Consider the following 23,568-nt stretch of genomic DNA (forward strand, 5'->3'; position numbering starts at 1 on the left):
GCAGCACTATTTACAATAGCAAATACATGGAACCAACCCAGATGCCCATCAATGATAGATTGGATAAAGAAAATATGGTATCTATACACCATGGAATACTATGCAGTCATAAAAAGTAATGAGATCATGTCCTTTACAGGGACATGAATGAAGCTGGAAGCAAAACCAAACACCACATGTTCTCACTCATAAGTGGGAGTTGAACAATGAGAACACATGGACACAGGGAAGGGAACAACACACATTGTGGCCTGTCATGGGTGGGGAGCCAAGGGGAAGGAGAGCACCAGGACAAATAGTTAATGCATGTGAGGCTTAAAACCTACATGATGGGTTGATAGACACAGCAAACCACCAGGGCACACCTATACCTATGTAACAAACCTGCATGTTCTGCACATGTATCTTGGAACTTAAAGTAAAATAAAAATTTAAAAATAAATAAATAAAATGCCAAACACAATTTGTGCCACATCTTGTTTAATAAATGCTAGTCTACTGCTCTCCATTTAAGTGTGAGGCAGATGATTTATTCATCTTTGTATTACCAATAGCACAGAATTTAATAGGTTGTAAAGTGCTCTCCATTTTAAAATATTTTTTTCATATTCATTCCCTCCATACTTAACCCATCCCTCAACCATTCCTGCTTTCAGTGTAACAGATAAAAACCCAGAAAATGTAGTAGAGTGTTGCTAAGCAGTCATAAAAAGTAATGAGATCATGTCCTTTGCAGGAACATGGATGAAGCTGGAAGCCAAGTGACTCTGGAAGATAATAATAAAAGGAATATATAGAAACTGTCATCCTTGACATTCAAAGATGTTTATAGTGATGGTATAATGCCATGTGAGTGAAAATATTAAATCTCATGGAATGCTTATATTTTCCAGATTACCAAAAAATAAAAACTGCTCTCTGTGTTGTAACATAGCCATTCTCTGCAATGCTTACTGATTCTACATCACGACTTGTTGTTATGAAAAGGCCAGTCTATTACCCACAGTTATTTCCCAGCATTCTACAGCTATATCTGTGTATAAGTAGGTGGGGACATTGAGAGGTTGTGATACTGTAGTAGACCAGACCATAAGCAAATAGCATGCCACATAGAAGGTCAAAACACCTGCTTCATTGTCCCTAATGTGACTGCACAATTTGAGCAATACCTCTGTCTTTAAGAGATTTAGAAACACATCCCTAGTTGTCCAACAGACTCCTGAACATTGGGTGTGGGAGAAAGAAGCCAAAATTAAAAACATAAAACTGGAGATGAAAATTACATAAGGTTTCCCATCACTTCTCCCACTCTTAAAATTGTTCATAAGTGTGTAAGTGAAAAGGTATCTTTTAAAAATGCAGATGTTTTTCACTTTGTCCCGACCTGTGAATCAGACTTCTAATGTAAATACTTCTTCTCCTTCTGAAAAGTCATACAAAAGCAAAAATGAGAATGTGTGAAATCTCAAAACTCCATTGTCAGTGATATTAGAAAACATATAATATGTAGACTCAGAAATTTATGTGAGGGTTCCCAAAAGCACCTAAGCCAAATGAGAAGCTGCACAATAAGCAGTAATGAGAAAAGGCATGGGGTGTGGTAAAAGTCCCAGTAGTGGAAGATCATAGAAAATGCCAGGAGAAAGTACATTTTCTAAAGCTGAGGAACTATCCTGAAGTAAGCTGTGTCTCTTGTTTGTTACAATGAATGGAGGAACTAGGGTAGACAAGGCTAGTGGAAAAAGCCCTCTAGCACCCAATTTGATTTGGAATGGCAGAGGAAATGAGGATTACACTAAAAAATATATAATTTAATTTTTGAAAATCACACAGAGGAGCTATATTTTTAGGAAATAGATTTTCTGTAGTAGCAAAGACAAAAAAGCCTTTAGATTGTGCAGTCTGGAAGACTAGTCTAGGCATCTTGTACCTCCCTTCCACCATCATCAAGAAACGGCTTATAAAGAGCTCATGCAGAAAAATAAAAGTGATTAAATATGAATAATAAAAAGATATAGGTAAAATACTGATACAGACTTACTAGAGAGGAATGAGTAGCAACAGACAAAAACTCTCACCGAAAAATGGTGCCAGGGGGCTGATCAAAATTGTGATCAAGCATTTCACCAGGATTTATATTCAATATTAATAAAATAAATACCTCCTTGAATGGGACCACAATGCAGAAATGCAGAAATGCAAAAAAGGGATGATGAAACGACAGGAATATTATTCCCATGAGCTTTTTTTAAGGAAATTACTAAGATACAAACCATATAATAGAAGTAAAGATACATTTAGCAGTACAAAGGAAATACTTTCTTAATTTTATTAACTAAAATGAGACAACGGAGAGAAGAAAGTTTTAGGAAATGGGATTATGCTGCTGTGGCGTGTCCCCTCCAAAATTCAGAAGTTCCTTAATGCTATTACTAAGTGTGATAGTATTAACAGGTGGGGGCCTTTAAGAAGCCATGAGAGCTCCTACCTCAGGAATGGGGTTAGATGTTTTTATAAAAGGGCCTGACAGAGGGAGTTCATTCCTTTTGCCCTTCCACCTTCTGCCATGTAAGGACACAGTGCTCCTGCCTTTGGAGGATGCTGCATACAAGACACCATCTTGGAGGCAGAGAGCAGCCCTCACCAGACAACTGAACCTGCTGGTGTTTGATCTTAGACTTTCCATCTTCCAGAACTGTGAGAAATAAATTTATGTGTTTATAAGCTACCTAGTTTATGGTATTTTGTTATAGCAGCTCAAACAGACTAACACAGCTTGTTTAGCTTAAAGTAACTTTTCTCAACCTAGACACAATTGATACTTTGAGTTGATAATTCTTTTGGTATAGAGAGCTGTCCTGTGCATTGTAGGATATTTAGCAGCTTCCCTGATTTCTACCACTAGATGCGAATAGCACCCTTTCTAGTTGTGACAATCAAAAATGTTTCCAGACTGTCAAATATACCCTGGAGGACAGCATTTCCTCCAGTTCAGAACCACTGCCCTAGTAGCAGAAGAGCCTATGTCTGTGGTGGAACAGCACTGAATATCTCATGGGAAGTTTAGTAGATAGTAAGGTATTTCTTATAGAACTTTAGTGTGAAAGCATTCCAAGGAGATGCCTACGGCATTTATTCACTCAATTGAGTGTAATCATGGTGTAGTGACAGTCCAAAGGTCTCACTAGGGACCCCTTTTCCTCCTGCCTTTTAATCATGAGAATACCTAACCCCTCATGTACAGGGCCCCCTACTTCAAGAAGGATTTTTATTTAGAAACTCTCTTCTTATATTTTATGTTTTTAGCCAGAGTGTCTGTTATTTTTCTCGATTATTTATTCCTTCTCTAAGATATTTACATATAACATAGTCAACATTTCCACAACACTCCTAATCCAGCATTTGTAAACTGTTATGAGTAACAAAACAGTGATATTCTAACGAATGAATATCTTTGCCCAAACCCCTCATTAACGTAGATGAAGCTTCACACTGTGGGGAAATAGACTTCACTAAAACAGTCCAGGCAAGTCCCTAATCAAATACACAATCAAACAACAATGAAAAGTTCCAGAGAGGGTAAAGGAATCAGTATCCAAAAGTACTACGATATTTTATCTAAAATGTCCCATTTTGACAAAAAATTATGAGACATGCAAAGAAACAGGAAAGTGTGACTTATACATAAGAAAAAAGTATGCAATAGAAACTGCCTGTGAAAAAAATCCAAAAGTTGACTTCAGAGGCAAAGATTTTCAATGCAACCATTATAACTATGTTCAAAGATCTAAAGAAAAACACGTCTAAAAACTAAAGCAAAGGATGGGAACGATGTCCAACCAAACAGAAAATGCCAATAAACAGACAGAAAGTGTTCTAAAAACCAAGTGGATATTCTGGAGTTGAAAAAGTGCCACAACTAAAATGAAAAATGCACTAAAAAGGCCCAACAACAGATTAAAGCTGTCATAGGAAAGAATCAGAAACATTGAAAATAGGTCAATTGAGATTATCCAGTATGAGAAACAGAAAGAAAAAAGAATGAAGAAAAGTGAATAGAACCTCTGAGGTCTGTGGAACATCATTAAGTGCTCTAATACATGTGTAATAGGAGTTCCAGATGGAAAGGTGAGAGAAAAAGGGATAGAAAGAATATGCAAAAAAATAATGATTGAAACTTCTCAAATTTGCTGAAAACATTTATCTACATATCTAAGAAGCTCGATGAACTCCAAGTAGGATAAACACAAAGTGATCCATATCCAGACATGTCCTAGTAAAATTCTTGATGGCCAATGACAAAGGGAATAGTACCCTGATACCAAAACCAAAGATATCACAAGAAAAGAAAGCTACAGACCAATGTCTCTTATGAACATCGATGCAAAGACTTTCAGCAAAATAACAATCTGAATTCAGCATACAAAAGGGATTATATGCCATGACCAAATGGAATTTATCCCAACAATGTAAGGTTGGTTTAGCATCTGAAAATCAGCTAATGTAATGTCAGGTCATTGAATTTTTTTAAATGTGACCATTTTTCTGTTGCAGAAAAAGTACTTGCATGATAAAAGCCCTCAAACTAAAAGTAGAAGGAAGCTTTCTCAATCTGATAAAGAGTACCTGTGAAAAACTCACAGTTTACATCATACTTAATGGTAAAAGACAATGCTTTCACCTTAACATCAGGAACAAGACAAAAATATCCACTCCCACAGCATCTATCTAACATTGTACTAAAGGTCAGAGCCAGTGTAATCAGATGAAAAATTAAATAAAAGACATCCATACTGGGAAGGAAGAATTAAAATTATCTCTACTTGCAGATGGCATGGTTTACAAACAAAAAATCCTAAATAATTCACTAAAAAAACTACTAGAACTAAGAAAAGTGTTTGAAAAGTAGACAGGACAAAAAAATGAATGCACAATAACCAATTCTATCTCTATACACTTACAATGGGCAATCAAAAATGAAATAAAGAAGCAATTTCATTTACAAGAGCATCAAAAAGAAAAATACTTAATACATTTAACAAAAAGTGTAAAACTTATACTCTGAAAACTAAAAGTTACTGTTGAAAGAAACTGAAAAAGACATAAATAAATGAAAAGACATGTCATGTTCATAGATTAGAAGACTATTTGTCTAAGATGGCAATAAATATTCCCAAAATCTATCTACAAGATTCAATGTAATCTTCATTAAAGTCCCAGATGACTTCTTTGCAGAAATTGACAAACTGATACTAAAAGTCGAGTGACTTAGAGTAGCCAAAACAACCTTTAAAAAGAAGAACAAAGTAGGTAGAGCCAATTTCAAAAGTTTCTACAAGGTTATAGCCATCAATATAGCCTGGTACTACCACAAAGATGTCACATAATTCAATCAGATACAATTTAGAGTCTAGACATAAACTCTTAGGTTAACAGTCACTTGATTTTCACATATATATATATATATATACACTTTTTAAGCAGAAAATGATTTTTTTTTACTGTAAGTTCTGGGATACATGTGCAGAATGTACAGGTTTGTTACATAGGTACACGTGCTGGCATGGTGGTTTGCTGCACCTATTGATCCGTCCCCTAAGTTCCCTCAGTCAACTGATTTTCAATGAGCCTATCAATGCCAAAATTTGACAAAGATGTGGAGCAATACGCTCTCTCACCTACTGCTGAGATTATAGTTTGGTACAATTATGTTGGAAAACTGTTTAGCATTATCTAATAAAGTTGAAGATGACACATTCTATGACCCAGTGATTCTCCTCTTAAGTATATCTCAAAAAAATGTCTAGCAAGAGATTGTTTTTGCAAATAGAGACCTGAAAAACTGCTCAGGAGAGCATAGTCCACAGTTTAAAGAGAAACACTGGAAGCACTTCAAATGTTGATTAACAGTGGAATGAATAAAGAAGTGATTTATTCATGCAATGTATTCATATGTGCAATGTAAAACTACAGTTTTATGTATCGACATGTGGGAAATGCAAAATGATGATGTTGAGTGAAAGAAGCAAATCACAGAAGCATGGGTCTACTTACATAAAGTTCATAGCAAACAATACCAAATATTACTTAGGGATATAGGTATATTACTTGGGGAATATATCTATACATAAATATAGATATATTACTTAGGTATATTTTTACTTTGATGTATTACTTAGGGAAATATTTATGCATTATAAAAATATAAAGAGAAGCAATGAAATGATAACCAGAGATTGGGTTCTCTGAGGTAAGGAAGGAATGGGATTTTTTAAAAAGCTTCATTAGATTTTAAGGTTCTGAAAATGATTGTTTCTTAAACTGGGTAATGGGCATTTGTTTTCATTAAATTATGCTTTTAAGAATACATGTATATATTGTTCATATTAAATCACAAGATTTAATTTCAGCTTCACTGAAAATTACACTAAACTTCTCGCTTTGAAGATCGGAATGTCAAAATTTGAAGGAACATGTGTCCATGAGAACAGAAAATGCAGCAGATTTAATGAGGAGGAGTTTGGAGACAAGGAGATCAAACAGAAGTAACTTGCTACCTTAGTTCCCTCCTCTCATTCCACTCCCACATGTTAAGTGAGCAAATTAAAGACAAACAAAATCACTCCCACTAAAAAAGATAAATAATAATTAGAAATAAAACAGCACGGGTCATTGCATAAATATTCCAATAAAAATTGGAAGAGCTATAAGAGCAAAAAGCAAGTAAAATACAATTCAGAAAAAGATTTACTCTAGAAAACAGGTAAAAAATCTTCCTGACACATTACTCTTTATTTTCAAATAAAGAAGACAAAAACTTCTTGAATAAAAACAATTCAAAGAAGAAATAAGAAGCAAAAGAAAATATAAGACAACAAAAAGACATGGAGAGTTTGCTGTCAGTGATTAGGGGAAAAAAGATAAAGGCTTAGAGATTGACAGAATAGAATATTCACGATTCTTGAAGTCAGAAAGTTTGAGTTCAAATCTTAGCACTATCATCTACAGTCGTATGAACACTGAGCAAGTGAAATCCCTCTCTGAGTCTGTTTTCTCATCTATAAAATCAGGACAACATTTATTTCAATGGGTTTTTTAAGTATTAAAGGAATAACTTAGTCTAATAATACTCACAGAATGCACTCAATAAATGTCTCTCCTTTGATTCATCCGCTTATCTCTCTTTGCCCCGTCTTTGTCCTCCCCATCTGTTTGTCAGTCTCTTACTTAATTTTTCTCTTTAATAAAAACTACAACTAATTCTTGGTTATTTGTGCTAATAGAAAACAAATGAATAGGAAGAGTTTAAATCTGCAAAGTATTCAAAAGACTCCCTCAACTATTAACTTCAATCAACTTTTCTAGCTAGAATTTTTCTACAGTTTATTGCGAGTCTATGCTGATGTACTAAATTTGGATATTCTACAAAGCCAATAAAAGAAAGAAGCAAAGAAAGCAAAAGAGAGAGAGAAAAGAAAGGGAAGGAAGGAGGGAGGGAAGAAGGGAAGGAAGGAAAGAAGGAAGGAAGGAAGGAAGAGAGAGAGAGAGAGAGAAAGAAAGAAAGAGAGAGAGTGAGTATAAATGTGAGTTCATGTATTTGATTGATGAGAAAATATTATTCTAAAATAATTGAGTAAATGTGACCCATTTGTACTAGCTCCAATCAAAGCACTAATAATGTAATGAGATTAACAAAGTAAGAAGAGGTATAAAACATCCTGATGAATTGTTCTACAAAATGGACCACTGATTTAACTGCTTGGGTCATTCATTCCTTGTTATTATCTCAACTAGTGCTATCCAATAGAACATTATGCAATAAAAGAAACATTCTGTATCTGTGCTATCCAGTATGGTAGCCAAATAGTCACATGTGGTTATTGAGCACCAGCGGTATTATTACTATAACCAAGGCACTGAAATTTTAACTTTAATTTTGCTTTGTTGAAATGTTAATATAAATAGCCACATGTAACTAGTGGCTATTATTTTGGACAGTGCAGATCTGTACTAATTAAGTCATATCTGGTAAGAAGAAATAACTTCATTTCGATTCATTTTCTTCATCTTAAGTCTCTTGTCATTAATGATTATGTCCCTTCATATAGTGACCAATTCACAATAGTAGCAGATCTCACTTTCCACTACTCTCTCTTCTCCTGCTCATACCATCATGGAGGGACAAATAACCCTGAAATTGTTAAAGATATAGTGTCATCAGTGAACAAGGCTACACTATTGGTGAAGCAACAGACTCAATAGATTTTTTGTCCATGTTTTGCACTATATAATAAAAGACATCCTCAGGCTTATTCTCTCCACAGCCCCACAACGTGTTTCTAATGCTGCTTCTCAATATTCCTCAACAGAGGCTCATGATTCCCTTATAGTACAAATCTTTGAGGACACCATTATCATTCAATCCAGATTCATAGCTCTCTTGGGTCTGGAAGGAAATATATACATTTCAAAAAAAAATTAATTGCATATCCTTTACGAAATACATGCTGAATATTGCTTTCCTTGGTAATGGTTTTAATAACTATTGGACAGCTAAAATTCCAGAGTGCACTCCTGGAAAGTACTTGAACACAGGCATCTATGTGACCATGTGAGTGAAAGGCATGTGGCTCTGCACAGGTAGTCAAATTCAAAGTAGGAACCTATTGGGAAACTTAAGGACCCTAGCAAGGACTTGTGCCTGAAGGGAATACCCCATCTATTCTAGGAGGTAAATAGCACCGATTACCTTCCCTAACCTGACTTAATGTTACTTTACACAGCTTCTGACCTCCAAAATATTTTCACAACCCTTTCCAACAGTGGGGTGTGTTACCCATTTATGGCCTTTGGTGGTAAATCACCCTTTGCTGTGTGAATATTTTAGTATGGGGTTTAGAGCAAATGTCCCATAAAAAAGAGACCATCTTATTCTGTTTATTCATAGTGCCTAACACCCACCTTGTATATAGTGAGTGCTCATTAGATATATGTCAATTACATAAAGAACAACCATAATTTGGATAAGCAGAATTCCAACCATGCCATATTACCCTTGGATGATTTAAAAGAAATTGTTAAAATATGTCTAAAAATAATAAGGCTTAATTTACATGGGTCCTTCCAATTATTGCCATCCTTAATGAAAATGATATATCTGAAACACAGCTTCTCTCCCAGGAAATATTTCTTCCTGTGTTTTCTCTTGACCAAAATAAAATGCCATGTCAGTCTCTCCCTCTAGATTTCATTTCTTCTTTAACTCTTATTTACAGAAATAGTTTCACAAATTTGTCTTATATTAACTTTCTTTCCCTATAAACAATCTCTAGCCAATGAGTTTCCTAATCTTATTTCAAAGCTGATTGCCAGGTCAGACTGTTCAGAGAGGCTTGATGTGCCTATAGTTGATATACACGATGACTACAAGAAGACAGCATCAGACTTTGGAATATGTGTAGCACCTGAGATTTATACTAATGGAGGAGATTGATAATGCACATAAGTATCTAATGGTCTTGAGTTTTCCACATTCCGGATACTAAAGAGGGCTTATGGGGATCCAATTAAGGTTACTAGAGTGTATATTTTTATATCAGTAGTTTAAACAATTAAATTAATGAATCTAAAAAAGAAGTAAGAACTATGTGGAGTTTAGGAAATGTGGAACCAAAGAACAATAATGTTGTAGCAGTTATCTACCATATGAGAATGTTCTGGTCACTAAAGTGGCATACTCTCTTCTGTGAACTGGAGAAAGTACCCACATGGTTACCTAATTCCATTTCTTCTGAATCTATTCACTAATAAACCTTAGGTTACAAAGTCGATAGCACCATTACCTTAGTACCAAGAAAAACGTCCTTTGGTGATGGGCACCATTATTATGTTCCCAGGAAATAAAAGCTTTGTTTGTAAATTAATAAATAAATCTCTATTCTAAACATTAGTCAGTTCCCTGAGGCTCATCAGATCTGGGGCACTGACAAGTTTAGTTTGGGAATTCAGAAAGAAAAGACCCTTGGATTGTGCATTGACATTGTAAACCCTCCCTAAGAAGTCAGGCTGTCTCTTTTTAATATCTCCAACTCATTGTCTTTATTCTCAGCATTCTGTGTCTGAAAACACCTTGACAAGTCCCATTCTTTTCACTACATTTGTGAATGTATTCTTTTCTCTCTAAAAGCCAGAGAAGCAATGGAAGATGGGCATTTGCCAACTGCCAAAATATGTGAGCTGAAACTTCTCATTTATTGACTTGTGGATAACTCCTTTGTTTTACCCCTTATATTGGTGTTAAAGCAAAACATCTTCTGAATCAAATTCATTAACCCTACAGAGGTCTGACTAATGGAAAGAGAATACATTCAGGAGCTAAACAGATGTGGTTTGAATTTTAGATCCATCATTTGCATTCACTTGCCATTTGAGATAAGACAAATCCTTAACCTCTCTTACCCTCAAAGTCTTCATCTGTGAAAATGATAATACTTATATCACAAGATTAGGAGTATTTAAGGAGTCTATATGTATTTAAGTATCTGGAACTTAATGGGTATTCAAAAGTATTCATTTTCTTTTCCTCAATATAATTTTCTCTGGCCAATAGCTTTGGCATTCAGTAGCACTTGCAGGGCCCCTAATATCTTAGTGAAAGGGATCATTCCTATTACTATTCCAGCCACTTTTTTCTGAAATTGCCAAGCCATAGTGTATCAACCTGTGTCCAATATTAGTTATATCCTTATTACCAGCTGTAACTACAAATGCATGAGTTATATTGTTATTTATAATAAAACTATTTTTCCACAATATTTTAAGGGACACTTTGATTTATTACATGCATAGTCTGTGTTTGGACTCCAATGCATGGCTTAGCACAAAGCTAATCCTCTTTCTAATAATTACCATAATAAAGTTGTTAATATCAATAAAATGTACAGGTAGTTGAATATACAGTTATATATGACATGACAACGTTTTGGTCAAAGATGGAGCACATATATGACAGTGGTCACATAAGATTATGATACCGTACTTTTATTGCACTTTTTCTACGTTTGGATATGTTTAGATCCACAAATACTTACCATTGTGTTTTAATTGCTTGCGTGTAGTATTCAGAACAGGATTATGCTGTACAGGTTTGCAGCCTAGAAGCAATAATAGGCTCCACCATACAGCCTGGGTGTGTATTAGGGTACACTATCTAGGTTTGTGTAAGTACATTCTATGATGTCCAGACAATGATGAAATTGCCTAATGATACATTTCTCTGAACATACTCCCATCATTAAGCAATGCAGACTGCATATAGTTAAGCCGAAGAGGAAACAAGCAATTTGGCCATCTATGTATATTTATTACAATATTTCCCTTACTGGTTGGTTCCACCTGAAATCTATTCTCTAGCTCTGATTCCGGAGAGTCTATGCCCAAGCTTTATATTCCAATTCTAGTTTTTTATTTACAGCCTGTGTCTTTGAACAGAAAAGCTTGTATAGAGTAAAATGCATAATAATGCAGACATGTAGATAAGCACAAGCCCAAGATCCAGGGGAAAAGTGGGTTAGAATGGAAAGAAATTGTATTCTGGGGAAACTAGAACATTTCTTGCTTTGACTGTAGATTTCATCAAATCCTGTCCTATCCTTGCTACCAGCTATGTTACTTCTGAGTAAGGCACCAAGATTTGTGGGGAAAGCCAGTAAACATTTCACAAGGTAATAAAAATACTGGCAGGCCAAAGGATTGTTTAATCTATCTGGAAGGCAAAAAAGTCAGACTCAAAGATTTTGAGTGATATGGTTAAGTCAGTTTTGCACCAGTATCTGAAAAAGATGTAAATAGAAACATTAATCGCAAGTATGCGCAACCTTAAAAGAAAAACCTAACCTATATTCAGTTAAACCTCTCCTGACTCTTGCCACTCAGAGATTCAGTTAAACTTCTCTTGACTCCCAATTCCATTGACTGTTAACAGTCTTCCCACAACATCTGCAAGGTCAAAGATTCATTTCCTCCTGCTTCTATTGCCACTGAATCTCTGTCTTCTTTATTTCCTTTTATTGAGAGGCAGGGTCTCATTCTGTTGCCCAGGCTAGGGTGCAGTGACATGATCACAGCTCACCATAAACTCGAACTACTGGGCTCAAGCCATCCTCCAGCCTCAGCTTCCTGAGTAGCTGGGACCACAGATGAATGCATCTACATTCAGCCATTTCATTTCATTTCATTTCATTTCATTTCATTTCATTTCATTTCATTTCATTTTAGAAACAAAGTCTTGCTATGTTGCACGGGCTGCTCTTGGACTCCAAGCCTCAAATAATCCTCCCACCTTGGCCTCCCAAAGTGCTCAGATTACAGGCATGAGCCGCTATGGCTGGCCCTTGGTTGTCTTTAATTCCGCAGCACCCTCAATCCCTTCACCAGTTTCCAAAAGAAAGACACCACTAAAATAGTACATTTCATGAATTGGAGGGACTTCCCGAAGACCAGGGGTGACACATGGAGAGAGTTACCTCAGAGAGCTCACATCCTCCCACAATCTCCTGGTTGATCTCTCAACATCTCTGAACAACCAACAAAATCTCTTGTATCACCCAAATGAAATCGATTTAGAATATACCCTAATTCCTTGGGGCAAGGGAAAAGGGATAGCATAGTGCCACTCTAAACTCATGAAAATCCTTTCCTTCAGAGACACCTTTCACTTTCTCAGGCGAGTTCCAGTGAACATCATTTTCTCTGACTCATTACATGTGATATTCAAAATGGTGGTCTCAGCCAGGCGCAGTTTACGCCTGTAATCCCAGCACTTTGGGAGGCCCAGTTGGGTGGATCATGAGGTCAGGAGTTTCAGACCAGCCTGGCCAAGATGGTGAAACCCCGCCTCTACTAAAAATACAAAAATTGGCCAGTCGCAGTGGCAGGCGCCTGTAATCCCAGCTACTTGGGAGGCTGAGGCAGGAGAATTACTTGAACACAGGAGGCAGAGGTTGCAGTGAGCTGTGACTCTGCCATTGCACTCTAGGCTGGGTGACAGAGAAAGACTCCATCTCGGAAAAAATTTAAAAAAAGTTTTTAAATCAGGAAACAACAGATGCTGGAGAGGATGTGGAAAATAGGAATGGCTTTACACTGTTGGTGGGAGTGTAAATTAGCTCAACCATTATGGAAGACAGTGCGGCAATTCCTCAAGGATCTAGAACTAGAAATACCACTTGACCCAGCAATCTCATTACTGGTTATATACTCAAAGGATTATAAATCATTCTACTATAAAGACACATGCACACATATGTTTATTGCAGCACTGTTCACAATAGCAAAGACTTGGAACCAACCCAAATGCCCATCAATGATAGACTGGATAAAGAAAATCTGGCATATGCATACCATGGAACACTATGCAGCCATAAAAAAGGATGAGTTCATGTTTTTTGCAGGGACATGGATGAAGCTGGAAACCATCATTCTCAGCAAACTAACACATGAACAGAAAACCAAACACCGCAGGTTCTCACTCATAGTGGGAGTTGAACAGTGAGATCACATGGACAGAGGGAGGGGAACATCACATACCGGGAGCTGTTGGGGGACGTTGGGGGCTAGGGGAGTGGCAGCATTAGGATAAATACCTAATGTAGATGATGGGTTGATGGGTGCAGCAAACCACCATGGCATGTGTTTACCTATGTAACAAACCTGCACTTTCTGCACATGTATCCCAGAACTTAAAGTGTAATAAAAATAAATAAAATAAAATCAATTTTAATTAAGTAAAAAAAAATGGTGGTCTTAGTCAGAGACACAAACTAACATTTGTGAATGTTTATGATGTGCCACTCACTTTATGTTTACCACCGACATTCCTCACAAAGCAGACCCCGTGCCATCTGCATCATACAAAATAGGAAACTAAGGTTCAAAGAGGTTCAATAACACTCCAGGTATCACAGTAAGTAAATGATGGAACTGAGTTTCTAACCTAATAGATTGACAACAAAACCTACGCTTAGCTCCCCAACCTCTTAACTTCCTCCACACTTCCCCTCTCATCAAAAAGGAGCCACTCACCCAGTTCTAAGTTAATGCCTCAAGCTATGAAATACCATGAGGAGCTGGAAAGGTAACAAATGAAGTCCAAACTACAGCAAAGGAGACAGACCCTTTCAGCTTTCTTTTCTCTCATCATAGAGAAATCCCAAATTCCAAGTGCTTCTGAGCAACATTGATATTGTCTCGTGAAAGGTTTGCAGAATACTCCAGCAAAGAATGCCAGAAAAAGCCTAAGCTACTGATTCTAACAATCGTTAACAAAAAGCAACTTGATTTTTTAAAAAGCAGTTAACAAAAAGCAAGGCAGTTCTTTTTTACCTTTTGCTTGAAGGCAAAAAAAGAAAAAAGGAAGAGCTTCATTCCTGAACACACCATTTTAACTTTCCATTTTATTTCCTCCATTTTATAGAACCTAAAGCAACAGGCTAACCAGCCCATTTTTATTCCACATTTATGCCGACATTTTGCATTTACAAAAAAGCATAGGGGATATATTTACAAATTCAACAGTGAGGGAAGTTTGGCCTAACCTAGTTTCCACAGCATCTTTAAATATTTCTTTCGTCAGAGGAGCAGATGTTGCAACCCTGTACAAAATCTGAGAAGGCAACAACTCGCTCCCTTTTGAAAGCATCTAATCTCAAAATCCCATCTTTGACTTCTGTGGGATTTCCCTGTGTGTTTGTGTGTGTTCTCCCACTGAATTCCTTTATGTGTGCACGTGCATGTGTGTGTGTGTGTGTGTGTGTGTGTGTGTTGAAGGAGCGGGAGAAAAGTAAAGACATTTCCTATTAAAAATGTCACTGAGATGTGCAACAGACAAGGGGTTGCAACAACCAACAGCCAGCCTGAACCACTGAGGTACTATCACTGGACGGTGATGCAGCATGATTTTTACAACAGAAGTAAGAAAACTGTAAATATCCATCAACAAGGGAAGCAATAAACTACAATCAAACAATGAATCTTATGCAATCAGTACAAATAAATTAGGGCTTTATACAGAGGCATAAAACAATTTCAACAATATTTGGGTTAAAGAAATGTATAGAATAATAAAGATAGTATAATCTATTATGTTAATATATGTTAATATATAATATATATTCATAGAATAATATAGATAGTATAATCCCATTATGTTAATATAATATATATATTCATGAATTTTATTATAGTTATGCATCACATTATATACAAATGAGTCATATGATTTACACTCAATAAAGGAAGTTTGAAAGTTGTTAACAGCATGTGTCGTTGGATGTCATTATAGATGTTTTTTGCTTTCTTCTTTGAATATGTCTGTATTTTGAGTTCATGATATAATGAATATGCATTACTCCTTTTAAAAGATATTTTTCCAGCCTGGCCAACATGGCAAAACCCCATCTCTACAAAAAAAATAACAAAAAAATTTGTCAGGCGTGGTGGCTACCCAGGAGGCTGAGGTGGGAGGATTGCTTGAGCCCAGGAGGTCAAGGCTGCAGTAAGCCATAATTATGCTGGTGTATTCTCACCTGCATGAAAGAATGGGACCTTTTCTCAAAAATTTTTTAAAATAATAAATAAATAATATTTTAAAACTTATTTTTAAATGAACATAGATGCACATGTGAAGAATTCTTCGGTATTCCAGCAGCATCCAGAATTGAGAGGACATTCTTCAAGGTGTTTTTGACAAACCTGAGTGTCTGTGGGAGGGGATTTCCACACTAGGCAGAAACTCTCCTCAGGTCTCTCAGATCATCCAACCAATTACGGCCAGTGTCACTTTGATACCCGTGGTTAGTGTTCCTGCACAGCTAACAGCAAGCATGAGCTTCAGTGGGTAGGGAGAGCAGCGGGCTGGAACTCAAATGACTTTCGGGCACCCATATAGGTTTCGTAACTGAGAATGAAGCTCAACCTCCTAGACAAGAAGTACACATCCTGTCCATGTTGTTCCACTTATCTACTGCAGTATAATGAAGCACCACAAACTTAGTGGCCTAACACGACAATCATTTTATTAGCTCACAGATGCTATGGGTCAGGACTTAAAGCAGAACATAGCAGGAATGGCTTTTCTCTGTTCCACAGTGTCTGGAATCTCAGCAGGGAAGACTCCAACAGCTGGAGGCTGATACATCTGGAGGCTTCTTCAGTCCCATGCCTGGTACTTGGGCTGAGATGACTCGAAGACTGGGCTCCACCAGTGCTGTCAACTGAAGTCCTCACATGTGGTCTCTCCATGTGGCTTGCACTTCTCGCAGCATGATGACTGGAATTCACAAGTGTTACAAGACTGAGCATTCCAAGAGAACCAGGTAAACACTGCGTGGTCTTTTATGACTTACTCTTAGCACTCACATAGTGTCATTTCCATCATACTCTATTGGTCAAAGTAGTCACAAGTCTGTCTAGAGTCAAGGAGTGAGAACATAAACTCTACCTCTTGATGGGACAGTGTCAACACACTTGGGCTATTTTTTTTCTAAACTACCACACACATTTATCAAGTTTCTGCTCCATACCAGCCACCAGAACTATAGCTTCAAAAAAGAAAACACAGTATTGGGGATCAGAAGGGCTTGAAAGCCCCCTTTCCTGATTTCCCCAACAAATCCAAACTCAATAACTCTGTATCGGTTATTTATTCCATTTCTCCCTCAGCAAAATAGAAATAGTAATGTTAGGTTGAAACATATAAAATTGCTAATACTTGACCACTTCTAATCTTAAAAAAATTGCAATTTGTTTAATCATGTTTGACTTATGCACGTCATAAAAATGTGAGTCTAAAAAATGATAAAAGATAAAAGGTTCTTGAGTGGCAAAAGTATTTAATATTCTTTGTTTTCTGAGCTTTCTTTTACAGGCCTTTGGAATGTATCTACTAATTTAAAGAGGAATTCATATTTCCCACTGGCTTTTTTAAAATTAAATAACCAATGTTTAGTCTGTTGCCAGGATATGCATTCTGTGATTATGATTCTACTTCCCTCATCCTATGGAATGTCTTTTCTAAAACCTTCTTGGAGTTTCATTTATGATACTACAACAATGCTTACTTTTTACTAACCAAATCCTGAATTCTTGTCAATTTTACATTATATTTGAATAATGTTCTGTCAAATGTTACATGATACTAGTATGCAGTGTCCTCAGTATTCAATGGGTTACTTCCTTTGCTTATTAAACCATGTTGCTGGTCATTAAGCACCATCCACACTTACAATCAACCAAGTTTTCTATTGTTATAGACACATAACCACTCAAACAAGTTTGTGTACAGAAATAATGACATATAATATAACAGAAAAAGAGAGGCAAGAAATTCTTTTCTGGCCAAAACTAGAAGAGCAAGAAAGGTGAAACAAGAGGCAAATTACTAAAAGGTAATTTTGTCACAACACAGAACTGCAAAATAATGAGACTTCATTTCCTGAATGGCCCTAGAAACTGGATCTAGTGATGAACCCCAAGACACGGGATTTCCAAGCATGTTTTGAACAATAAACTGAGCAACTTCTCCAAAGCAATTTTTCAAAAGGCACAAGGCAAGATTGTTAATATTTGGTTTCTTCATTCTCCTGTGTAGCTCTAAATCAGCCATATTACTCCACTGGTAGGGCAGCTAGTATCCATGTGCAAAATAATAGAAGTCTAAACAAAGCCAATTAACACAGCAACTAAAATAGTGCATAGACCAGGGAAGCTGTGAAACACAAGAAAGAATCCTGTCCTTGGATCTGAAGATCCAGAATTGAACTTACTAGTCGGGTGACCAACTCATACCATTTTGCCCAGAACTGTCTTCAGTTCATCAGCCTACTTATAGACAACTTTGGATAGACCATTTTTCCTTCATACAATTCAATTTCTTCAAATGTAAAATGATTTTAAAAATAAAATCTGATTTGTAGACTTGCTGTGAAAACAATGGAAATAAAGTTTCAAAGCACATTTTTCACTGTCTACAAGCCTTTTGTTACCTGACCCAAGGGTATCTAGACAGTTGCCCAGCCCTCTAGTAACCTCATGGGGTGGTCCCTAGACTTTTTATATAAAAAATTCATAAGAAAAGGATGTTGTTGCCCCTTCTCCTTCCAGAGAACCCTGAATGCTGCCCCAAATCAAAGGAGCCCATAAATCCCAGATCCCAGGAAAGGTGACTTAAAGTAATCCCACGTTTTTAAAAAAGGTGTCTTAAGAGGACTTGCTTTGTGTTTCTCTTGCCAGATGAGAATCTCAATCATCCTTCATTTTAGAATGACACCCACCTTTCCTCCCACTCAAACAAGAAGCAACAGGAGGAGAGGCAGAGGGAGAAAGTACAAAAACTCCATCTTCAGCAAATTTTGGAAATATTTTCTTTCAAAGGCCTATTAGACACATTTCCTTTTCCTAATGCAAATTAGCAATAGAAGAAGAAAGAAAATGCTTTCAGACTATTACACTAATAAAGAAGACATTAAGCCACTACAGTCAGAAAGCTGAGCAGTAATAATAATGGAATTTTTCCAGTCTATCATTTAATTAAAAGTTACCAAAATTAGCATATATGCCCCTCTTTGGGTTCGGTAGCAGTAAGCCCCTCCCTTACTCTTCCCCCACCTCTTGTCCCACCCCTGCCCTCCCCTCCCACTGTGCCCCCTTTCCTTGTCTCTCCCCAGACACCTTTTCTTCTCTCCCTGCACCTCTCTCACACCTGGAGACCACAAGGATATGCAGCTCCAAGTGAGCTGAGACAATGAAAATTACCTTCCTAGAGAAAGGAAAGTGCATTTGACATCCCCCTTGTTCCAGGCCTTGAGAGACTCTGATATAATTACCTCCGAGAGGCTGCAGGCAGATGGCAGCCTCGGCAGTCCCAGGTCCTCAGTCAGCAGGACACTGCCGAGATGCTCTCCATGACATTTTGTTCAAGATGTTTCCAGCACACAAAGCCGAGAGCTGGCAACCAGTAAAGGAGCCTGCAGAGCATTCATTTAGCCCGGAATTACAGCCATCTCACACATCCACTCTGCAGGTCCCAGCCGCCACACCTCTGCCTAGTCCCATAGGCAAAGATCAGGGACATGACTGATGGCCGCGTATCTTACAGAGAAGCTGAAGTGTGAGCACATGGGTGGGATGGAGGCACAGCAGAAAAATTGGTGGAGAGTGTGCTGCGCCTGACTCTGGTCCTCCTGAGACATCATTCTCCTCCATTTTCATCTGCGGGAGTCATATAGGATGTCAATGCAAGCTGTGAACCTCTAGACAGATGTTTGGGATTACTATCAAAGGGAACGATGGAGGAGTAAAATAGTATAGCCCCACCATGTGTGTAATGTCTCCCTCCCTTGAATTGCCATTCCTCAACCTCCCACCTTTCAGGAATTTCTCTGTCCGTATCCACAGTAGTCAGTGTAACACACTAGCTGCCATAACAAACAAACTCAAATGTCAGTAGCCTAACATAATGGAGGTTTATTTATCACTTAAGGCAAAGCCCCATGTGGTGATCAGCTCTCCTTGGTGCCTCTCCTCCAAGAGGACCCAGCTGCTTCCACCTCAAACACATGGCCTCAGATCACTGCTGAAGGGGAAAGCAAGAGCATGGACAATTGCACAGGACTTATAGCCATGTCTGGAAATGTCCCTTGGATGTGACAATACTAGGAAGTTGCTAGTTGCCTTGATAATAGTCATTGAAGCTGTGGGCATTAGAAGCCAGATACCAGTGTGCTGAGACTTCATGAATAGTATTTTAAAAGACAACTAAGAGTTCATTAATTTGTACGACTAATGAGGACTTTCTAATAATTGAGACAAGACAGAGCTTACTTTTTGTCAGCAAATCCCTCCTAGATGCAAATAGGAGTGTGAATCATACAGAACAGGGGGATGCTGGAATACTGAAGAGACCATCCCATTTTCAGCCAATTTCAGGATTCCTCAAACAGGAGATCCTGAAAGCTCAGGTTTAAGTCACACTGTATAACATTTATCTCTGGGAAGAGTCAAGTTAGAGAATGAGCCTCGGTTCAAAGATGGCCTTGAAGGAAACAGAAACTCCCTAAAGGAAGAGCCGTAGTCACAGTGGAGGAGACACAGCTGATGAGCAGAGGCACAGCCCATCAGGCTCACAGTTGTGAGAATGGCATTAATAGGCCAACTTCACTAGTATGGCTACAGCCCACAGACCTCCTTTGCCGCCACAGGCTGCCTCCCTGGGTCCCTGCCCAGTGGGGTTGAGAGAAGTAGAGGAGTCAGATCCCAGGGGTGGCAGTTGACTAGGGTAGATGGCAGATTAGCTCTGATTTCAGGCATCTCAGCAGCTTATTCGTGTGCCAGAAATTAATAAATCTACTTAAAATTTCCCCTGGTTATAAGTTAAATAAAGCAGTCTCCTTTTATATCTTTAGTCATTCAGCTGACATTCATTAAGCACAAACCAACCATGCACCAAGCTCTGTGCCAGGTGCTGGGTCGAAGACTCAGTTCCTCCCAAAAGTTCCCAGGCTGGGACCTTATTTCAGGCTGCATTGAGTCATTTCATTAAACTGAAAGTGGGGGTAGGAACAGAACATATGTACTGCCTCTAATTGGAATAGGAAAATAAAGCACTATTAATCACTGTGCTCAGAGAGGCAAAGCAAATTTCTCAAGGTCACACAACTGGGAAATGGCAGAGACAAAATGCACAGTGAAAGTAAGAGAAGTGAACTTTCAGAAATCCTTTTCATTTCAGACTTTATGGCGTGTCAGACACATCTTCCTGCTGTGTGTCTACTCACTGTTTATTTGGCTGCATTTTGTTTTGGGTTTCTGGAGTTCTTTACAACACCCCCTTCAGTCCATATTTACGCCAAAAGACAGGGTTGTAATTTGAAACTTGCTCTCCTTCTGAGAGAATGTCACGAAGGCTAACGAGATCATGTCTTCAAATGCTTTGATCATACAGAAGACAAACTCAAGCAGAAGTTTATATTGTTATAGTGATTATAATGATTATAATTTATACTATACAACATAATGATAAGAACATGTTGTATTTATAATGCGTAATTAGAGACATTTTATCATTATTTTCTTCCTAGGCCTAATGATCATGATCATCATTATTAATAATGAACATAATAACCACAGAAAGACAATGAAAACAATGATGACGAACAGCTCAGTGCCAGTTTGGTGTTCTGTAGGGAAGAGTACTCCTTCCAATCGTCTCTTGCTGGTCAGAATGACTTTGTTTGTTGTGAAGTGATAGCTTTAATTATAAATGACAAGTGACATTATATCACAGAGGGAAAAAAGATGGTCAGGCATCCAACACATCACTGGAATAGTGCCTGCCCCCGACCCCCTGCACAATTGACACACAAATATTTATACAGCCACAACAACCAGTACAACTTCCAAACAGGCACCATAATTTATCCATTCATAAAAAAAAAAAGGCTCTGCAGTAGGAAGGCCTGGGCCTGAGTCCCTGCTCCCCCGTTGGTCTGGTTCCTGGGACCATCAGAGTGCTATTCTACTTTTATCCAGACTTGTGAGAAGACCTGGCATATATTAGGTGTCATATGAGAGAGATACTTTAGGTTTCAAACAGCAGATGATTAATATATGCTCATATATATACAGGAAAATGTTAGTTAAGTCTTGGGTACATTCACTGAGTTACAACTGAAGTCCACAAGGGAAATTTACAAGTCATCCAGGAGAGACCGGGGGGCTTCTTTTGCTGGCAAATGTTACATAATGTCCAATCTGAGCAACTCTAAGGCCATGGTGCCTTGGCTGATGAACTTTGCAGCACTTAAGACTTATTGCAGAACCAAAAGTGGGCATCTCCTCTACTCCCACCCCACTTCAGCTGCTGAGAATACTTCTCTCCCTCTTTACTAAACAGACAGGTCATTCTGTACCTCCTACCAAAGAGGTAGAACAGGTGTGAACATTAAAGTGATTACCACCTTCTAGCTCTCCAACAACATGTCTACCCATGTGGCAAGCTATAGAGAAGGACAGTAAAACCATCTGTGAGAGGATGGAGAATCAGAGGATGGGGAGAAAGAAAAAGGCAGCCATGCCCAGTGAGAAGAGAAGCATCAACACAAACACACAGTGACCCCTTGTTCCTGAACACAAACCATCAACCTCACAAATGCTGGAGATGCACAAACAGAAGTGTCCTCGAAATGCGTTCATTCATTCAACAAATATGCATTGACAGTACCAGGCACTGTGCTGGACCATTAGGATAAAGCAGCAGACCAGACACACAAGACTAGCCCCCAAGAAACTCACAGCCTGGAGAAGACTGGCAATAAATAAAGAAGTTATAAATTGTAATAAGTGATCTAAGAGAAGAGACTGAAACCCAACCCTGTAGAAAAACAAGCAACCTGAGTATTGGGGGTTTAACTAGTATAGACCCACTCTGCCTCAGTGATAGATATCCAAACCTCAATACTCTGCATTCTGGGTGTCCTGTTTGCAAATAACAAGTCTTCTAAGTATAATTTTTGAAGTAAGTACCAGATGATGTTCAACAAACAAAACCAGCAACAACATCAGCCACAGTGAGCATCAATCTGACCCCAATGTCTTAGACTTTGTGTTGCGAACTGGTTTACCAGCACTGAGACTTAGGGCAGAACTGGTTCCTGGAAATAAGAAGCTGCCATTTTTCCCATTCACTCAGGAATGTTTGTGTGCTTGTGAAAAGGCTGAACACCCTGCCATAGCAAGAGTCTCATGCAATTTCAACCCCCACTCCCCAAATTAACCCCAGAGTTTTGTTGACGATGCTGAAGGAAAACATGGTCAAGCCCACATTGGGACATAGATAAACAATCTCAGGGTTCAGGAGATTGAAAAATCATTGCTCCACTTTGCCATCAATTTGCCCTTCATCCCACACACAATCTACCTTATATGAGTATATGAGAACTCTTTTACCTGCCTTCTCTTTCTCATTTTCATTCCTACCCTCTAGCTCTTTGTCCTCACCCCAGGTTCTTGGGTCCACTCTAATAAGTGTCTCCTGCCATTTTTAAGGGGAGATGTAAAGTTTTCATTGTCTTCAAAGTGGAGCATCTACAAGCGCTTTCTTGTGGTAACGTTGATCCTTTGTTTCATATGATTTGGATGTATTACTCTAAGTCTCTGCCTCCTTGCTTTGTCTTCTAAGAATGCGGAGAGAAAGAAAATAAGATGAAGACAGAAAAAAAACCTACCCTGGCATACTTGGCCTTGCAGAGCTACGTAAGATTTTTTTTAACTGAAATTAATCACTAATGGGCCTCTTCGGTGTGCCCATCTCCAAAGGCTGGAGAAGCTGGAGCCTACATACTCTTCAGTTTACTAACTAGGCCCTCTGAGGTAAGGCTATGCCACTCTGAAAGTGTGGACCAGACACATATCCTTATTCCCCTGAGTTTCAGGGTTCAAATCCCAGTTAGTGTTAAAGAGGATAAAATCAGTGGGGATTTGGAGGCCAGCATCTATGCTATTCTAAAATCTTAA

General features: G+C 38.0%; 1 long non-coding RNA gene across 1 annotated transcript in view; it reads right to left on the reverse strand.

Moving 5' to 3' along the window:
- Window positions 1–15,900: 15,900 nt before the first annotated feature.
- Window positions 15,901–23,568, reverse strand: part of LOC126946636 (uncharacterized) — a 185,555-nt gene continuing 177,887 nt past the window's right edge. The window contains exon 4 of the long non-coding RNA XR_007722728.1: window positions 15,901–16,327. This is a non-coding gene — a long non-coding RNA (uncharacterized LOC126946636). The remainder of the gene's footprint in view (window positions 16,328–23,568) is intronic.

The sequence above is a fragment of the Macaca thibetana genome, chromosome 2 (genome assembly GCF_024542745.1).
Source record: "Macaca thibetana thibetana isolate TM-01 chromosome 2, ASM2454274v1, whole genome shotgun sequence".
NCBI classification, from domain to species: domain Eukaryota; kingdom Metazoa; phylum Chordata; class Mammalia; order Primates; family Cercopithecidae; genus Macaca; species Macaca thibetana.